The 6,323-nt window shown below is 39.1% G+C and overlaps 1 pseudogene; it reads right to left on the bottom strand.

Moving 5' to 3' along the window:
- Positions 1 to 2,847: 2,847 nt before the first annotated feature.
- LOC102488888 (60S ribosomal protein L10a pseudogene) lies at positions 2,848 to 3,528 on the bottom strand (annotated as a pseudogene).
- Positions 3,529 to 6,323: the final 2,795 nt, after the last annotated feature.

The following is a 6,323-nucleotide window of genomic DNA, read 5'->3' as shown; positions in this document are numbered from 1 at the left end:
AAGCTAGTGCATGGGGCTAGCCACAGTGGTGCAGCAGTAGTTCTGCAATGCTCTACCCACATGGAATGTCCTGAATTCATGCCCAAAGGCCTCCCTGTTCATTCCAGGCTATAAAAAGGAAGGACATTCTTTTCGTAGCACATGCTACAAAAAGGATAAAATTTGAGGACATTATGCTAAGTGAAATAAGTGAGGCATACAAGACAAATACTATATGATTCCACTTAGATGAGGTACTTAGGGTAGTGAGATTCATAGAAACAGAGAATAGAAGAGTGATGGCCAGGTGTTGAGAGATGGGAGTGGATGAGATGGTGGGATTTGTTAATGGGTACAGAGTTTCAGCTTTGCAAGTTAAAAAGAGTACAGAGGGTTGACTGTTCAGCAATGTGAATGTATTTAACACTATTGAACTTAAATGTGAATGTATTTAATATGGTTGAACTTAAAATGGTCAAGATTACATTTTATGCTCTGTATATTTTACCACAATTATTAAAAAGGAAATAACAAATAAAACAAGGGAAGGGCCTTATACATAGTGACAATAAATCCTTGTTCCATGAACCAAAGAATATGATTACCTCAACCCGTTCCACAAAAGATGTGCTTATTTTAACATGTGGGGTAATTCTTGTGACCTTTGCTTTCCCTAAATGCCTTTGGCTATTGCAGTAGAGAGATGAATGATTTTAGAACCCTTTAGGATGAATCCTCTTTGGGTTGCTTGCAATGAGACTGGTTGATTCAGATGGATTTGGAGGTTTTATGTTTTCATCCTTTTTTCCCATCTACAATTTCTTTGCTTTGAATTGGTGGGATTTATTATAGTTATAAGATTCTATATTCTCCTTCCCTTTGTTTAATTCAACTGTTTAATTTAAGCCTTGTCTTCTCTTTCTCCATATTTGTTTTGTATTTATACTCACTGCCAAAGCACTGCCATATTACTTCATTTTGGCATGGCTTATAAAAGTAGACTTGGCACAACTATACTCTCTTTGTGTGGAGATGTTTAGTGGGGCATTGTCTCTCTGCTGACCAGTGATGTCATAGGTGGCCTCAGTGTGCTGCCATGAGATGGCTAGTGCCTTTTGGAATGGAGTGTGAAAAATCCATGCAATTCTGAGTGTGTCATTGGGCATGAGGCTTGAGGTGGTAGTATTGAATGTGGTTTCTAGCTTGGAGGCACAGCTGGTCTATGAGATTGTTCAGGATTCCCAATCAGGTTCGACAATTCTCTTGGCTGATTATGCACTCCAAGTTCTGCTCTACAGAGTGTTTAGATGTTCTTCCATGATTTTTACAAACGTAGATGCATCAAAATTTCCTTAAATCATGAGCTGATTTGTATTTATTCAGTTTCATTGGTGGAAATACAAAGCAACTAATAAAAATGGATACAAACATGGTTTTCTTCCTGAATCAACTGAAATGCTTGAAGTTTTGCCAGATCAGCATGAAATCAGTTGTCCCTTTTCTATTGGCATGTATTGTGTCTTGAATGGTCGAGTTGTACATGTTTTAGAAATGGTTAGATATATATTATTTTTCTGCTCATTGCCAGTAAAGTTCTGTTTGATGGTACTCTGTTCCATTGCAAAAGTTCAAGAGTCATCAATTAACGAGTTGGATATTCAATGACACACACATACACACACACACACACACACACACACACACACAAAGGGAGAGAATGGGCGAGAGAAAAATCAAGGTCAAAGTAGTCTGAGAAACACTTATATATGGACAGAAAGTAGACACCGTTTTCCCCCCAAGGAATAAGGATTGCTTGTAATTCTTCCTATGATAGCTAGGATTTGGATTCTTTGCTGACCAGCAGAATAAGGGATATCAAAACAAACCCTGTTCTTACTTCAGTAGAAGTATCTTCATTCCTTATAGGCACCAGCTTCCCTAGGCCTGAATACTAGAGAAACTAAAGATAGAAATTTTGAGTATTTTTCTTACATCCCTTTTATTTCTATTGGGCAGGAATGGAGCTAGTTAGGAAAAATAATTTTCTTAAAAAAAAAAATGAGAGGGCAGCAGGTGGCATGGTGGCTAAGACATTGGACTCTCACATGGCTGAATGTGGTTCCAGTCCTAAATGTGGGGGCCTGCTTTCTCATTTTTCCTCTCTTTCTCTGGTCAAATAAAAATGGTAATAAATAATTCTTTAAAAACAAAACAAAAACAAAATGGGGTGTTACATGAATCCATACTACCACATGGATGACCTCAGAGACTCATGTAGTGGAAGAAGCAAGATGCAAAAAACTACATAATGTAGACATGTCCAAAAATAGGCAATTTATAAAGACAAAAAGCAGATTAGTAATTACCTATGTCTGAGGAGGGGAATAAAGAATGAATGCAAATAGACAGAAGAGTTCTTTATTGCAGTGATGGAAGTGTTCTTACATCAGGTTCAGGAGATGGTTGCATAACTGTAAATTTACTAAAAATTATTGAGCTGTACACTTAAAATAGGTGGAATGTACTGTGAATAAAGAATCCTTCAATTCACTTTTTTTTTTAAGAAGACAGCCATAGGTTATTGCTATTTGAAATTGTATAATTTGGTCCTGTAAACCATCTCTTCTTCTTTTGCCTCCTAACCAGAAGGGAAGCAAATCCATAGTGTCAAGAGACAACCATTTTTAACACTGTCTATTAGGTAGACATTATACAAAATGCCATCAGTGACTGTTTGAGGACTGATGGGATTAAACATCCATGTGTTGTCACAATGCTGGTTATACTTGCACCTACTTGGTGCTGGATAATTGTTCAATACCTTTATCATGTTTTGTCACTGAACTCATTTTCTTTTTTTTTTTTTGGTGGCACTAGAATTTATTAAGATGTGCTTTAATACAGACACTGGGACTTTCCCATGGTGCTCTTGATGTATAAAACCCGGATGTTCTGCCAATTCTTCTTGAGTAATGACACCAGGAAGTTAACAGCCAAGTGGATATTGTACACAAGCTCATCATTGGTCATCTTCACATGGCCAGCAGCCACAGCTAGACACAGCACCTTCTTCATCTGGAACTTGATTGTGGACTTCACTTCATCGACTTTGGTCACCATGTTCTCATTGTGTGTTAGCAGGGAAGGGAATTTGCCAGCCTTATTTAGACCCGGGCCCAGGATTCATGGGATCTGCTTGATCAGGGACTCTGAGGCCAAAAAGGCATCATACTTCTTGGCCAGCTTCTTGACCAGCTTCTTATTCTTGTTGAGTTTCTTCAGCGCCTCAATGTCCATGTGGGGGATGCCCACAGCCTTGGCCTCATTGCAGTGCTGCTGGTCCCCCAGGACACACACGGAAAACTTGGGGTGGGGAGTAGATTTAAGCCTGACGGTGCCCGAGAAGCACTTGTCCTTCTGAGGGTCATAGTTCTTCAAGCTGATCTGCAGCTCCACCATTTCCAAAAACTTCCGGCGCTTGCGCTGGTTCCCAAGCAGGACTTCCCGCACCGCCTCTTATAGGGTGTCGCAAGAGACTTTGCTGCTCATGGTGCCTCACGCTGTGAAACCCAGAAAACAGCCTCTTCGTTTTCTTAATGTATCATCTTTTATCAATGGAAAATGGTCACTCTTGGACAATGAGCTTATCACTTCACCGTGTAGTACAGTTTGCATTCCATACTCTTATCACTTACCACATTATGGTAAAATGATGTCCATGTCCCACTCAGAACATAAGTTCTCCCAGGAGAAGACACTGTTGTACTCATCTTAGTATTCTCAGGTTTTGACACGTAGTGAATTCTCCATAAATGTGTACTGGCCTGAGATGATTTTTTTTACCAAAGAGTTGTTACTGACCTTGTGGAAGAGGATGGCTGTCAGACTCAACTGACTTTCATTATGGTGGTCCAGAAGAGTGCCAAGTCATAGGTAGACTCATTTTCACTGTATCAGGGTTTTTAAATGTATTTTTATTTATTTTAATACTGCAATGATGTTGCCTAAGAAACCAAAGCAAAACTCAGTGACTGAAAGCAATAATCTCTTCTCACTCATATGCCTGAGTGTTGGTTGAGGCTTGACAGATCTAGGCTTTACTCATGTCAGCTTAGCTTGAAGTAGTGGGTTGGATCCAGGTGTTCTCCACATGCCTCTCTTCTTCCTTGGATCAGTGAGTTACTGGTACGTGTTCTTCTCATAGAGATGGCTGGATAGTAAAAGCATGAATCAAAATATGTGATGCCTCTTTATACTTAGAACGATAGTAGAACAATTTTGAATACTAGAGATGGAGTGGAAGGTGGTAGGAAGTGAGATAGGGTGATAGAAAGGGAATCAAGGGAGAAAAGAAGCAAAACATTTAAGGGACACAAAAATGAAAATTATCCATTGATAATATGTATAATAATACCTTTAACTGGACTAACAGTGTATTCATGCTGGGAAAATTCATTTTATTAGCTGTAATGATAGACATTGGTCAAATGTATAAAAATAAACAAACAAAACTAGGACCAGCAGATGGCGTAATGATTACATTGCTGGACTGCCACATAGTCGACAGTTTGAGTCCCAGACCCAGCGACTTGAAAATCACTTGAGACGTGTGCTTGCATGTCCAAGATCCTGAGAAGAGAAAGGAGGAGAAGGGATTGTGGCATGACTGTTTCTCCTTGGGGGGTGATTTCTCACTTTCTGTCTGTCTCTCCAGTGAGTGCATGCACCCTAGCAAAAAATCTCTCTAAAACAAAACAAAACAAAACAAAAACAAACTAAAATAGATCTTATGTGTTTAGCATATTCCACTGGCTCACGTAAGTCACTTGCCCAAGTCCAACAGCAAGTACGTGGGAAATATACACAGCCTTTGAAGAGAGGAGCTGCAAAAATCACAAAGCCAAAAGTATATAATGAAGAATTGGATAATAATAATAATGCAATATACTATTGGTGAATGTTCTTCCTAATAAAGCCAGGTTGAGCTTATAGACCACAAATACTTTGTAAGGGTGTCTTGGAGATACGAGAAATGAGGAATAACCAAGACCTTACCTGCCCTGGGGTTTCCTATTTGACTGGCTTGTCCCTCCCGGTCATGAAAATATAGCTACTTTTCCATTTCCACCAAACTTGGCTTGTTAATCTCTTTCATAGGTGCAAACAGTAGAGTGCCACATCAGGCAGTTACTCTAATGGGAGGTTACAACAGAGCTTTTGGTGGTTTAAAAAGAAATTGGGTGAAAGCTGAAGAAGGGAACACTTAGGTTATTATTTTGGTTTCTGAAACCATTGCTCTCAGCTTCAGAGGAAACTAGACTCCAAACGAGACACAACCAGAGGGAATGAAAATTGTCCCTTGTGCTTGTGGAAGCTGCCAAGTTGCTCTACCTGAGAGAGTAATGATGTATTTTTGAAGGGCTTCTATTTGCTGAGGATGCCAACATAGCACAATCATTGAAATGAAATGTTTTGACCAGCATGCTTGCAGGCAGTGCCTATTACTTTGTCTTCCAGCAGGCTCCTTCCCATGAAGTAAGAGAAGCCTTGGGGAAGAGTTACCAACTGATCACAAAAACAACTTTGACACCCCAAGACACATTACAAAATCACACCAATAGATAATCAAAAATAATAAACACATTGCAAAGGCCCTGCTGGGTGTAGAGGCCCTCAATCTTGACCTCTTTTTCTTTCTTTCTATATCAGTTTTGGAAAATAAGTGTTACATGTATTTCTGTTCCCTGTGGGTTGATTTTTTTGTTGTTGTTGTGTTTTGTTCTCGTCTGCTGGAACAACGCATTTAAAAAATTCACTTGTTTAACGCTTATTTTCTATGTTGTTAAGTTGTTTCTTATTTTGCTTTAGAATTTCTTATTTACATATAATTGTTTTCCATCTTTGTGAGGCACAACGTGGTTTTTCAAAGCGTTCGTATAGTGTATGATAATCAAATCAAGGGTATTACCGCGTTCCATATTCATCATCCTTAACAACATACATTATGTTGTGCACCTTCAGTATTTGTTCTACTCCTGCATGTGTGTGTGTGTGTGTGTGTGTGTGTAGAGTTGGAAAAGTCATGACACAGTTATGCGTAGAGAAACACAGAAAAGTACATCATGACTTTTCCAATAACCCTATATGTGTGTGTGTGTCAGTGTGTGTGTGTGGATTTATATATGTACTGTTGTGTCTGTTAAATGTTTTTTCCTGACTCATTCCCCTCCCACCTCACTCCCTCACATAGTCTTTGGTATTTACAGTTGCCTTCTCTACTTCTAAGTTTTTGAGTCTTTCAATTTCTATCATAGAGTGCAGATATTCAGTGTATGTTAAGCAGG

Source organism: Tupaia chinensis, unplaced genomic scaffold (genome assembly GCF_000334495.1).
Source record: "Tupaia chinensis unplaced genomic scaffold, TupChi_1.0 Scaffold000617_2, whole genome shotgun sequence".
NCBI classification, from domain to species: Eukaryota; Metazoa; Chordata; class Mammalia; order Scandentia; family Tupaiidae; genus Tupaia; species Tupaia belangeri.
The sequence above is the reverse complement of the archived record's forward strand: the minus strand, read 5'-3'. Positions and strand labels throughout refer to the sequence as shown.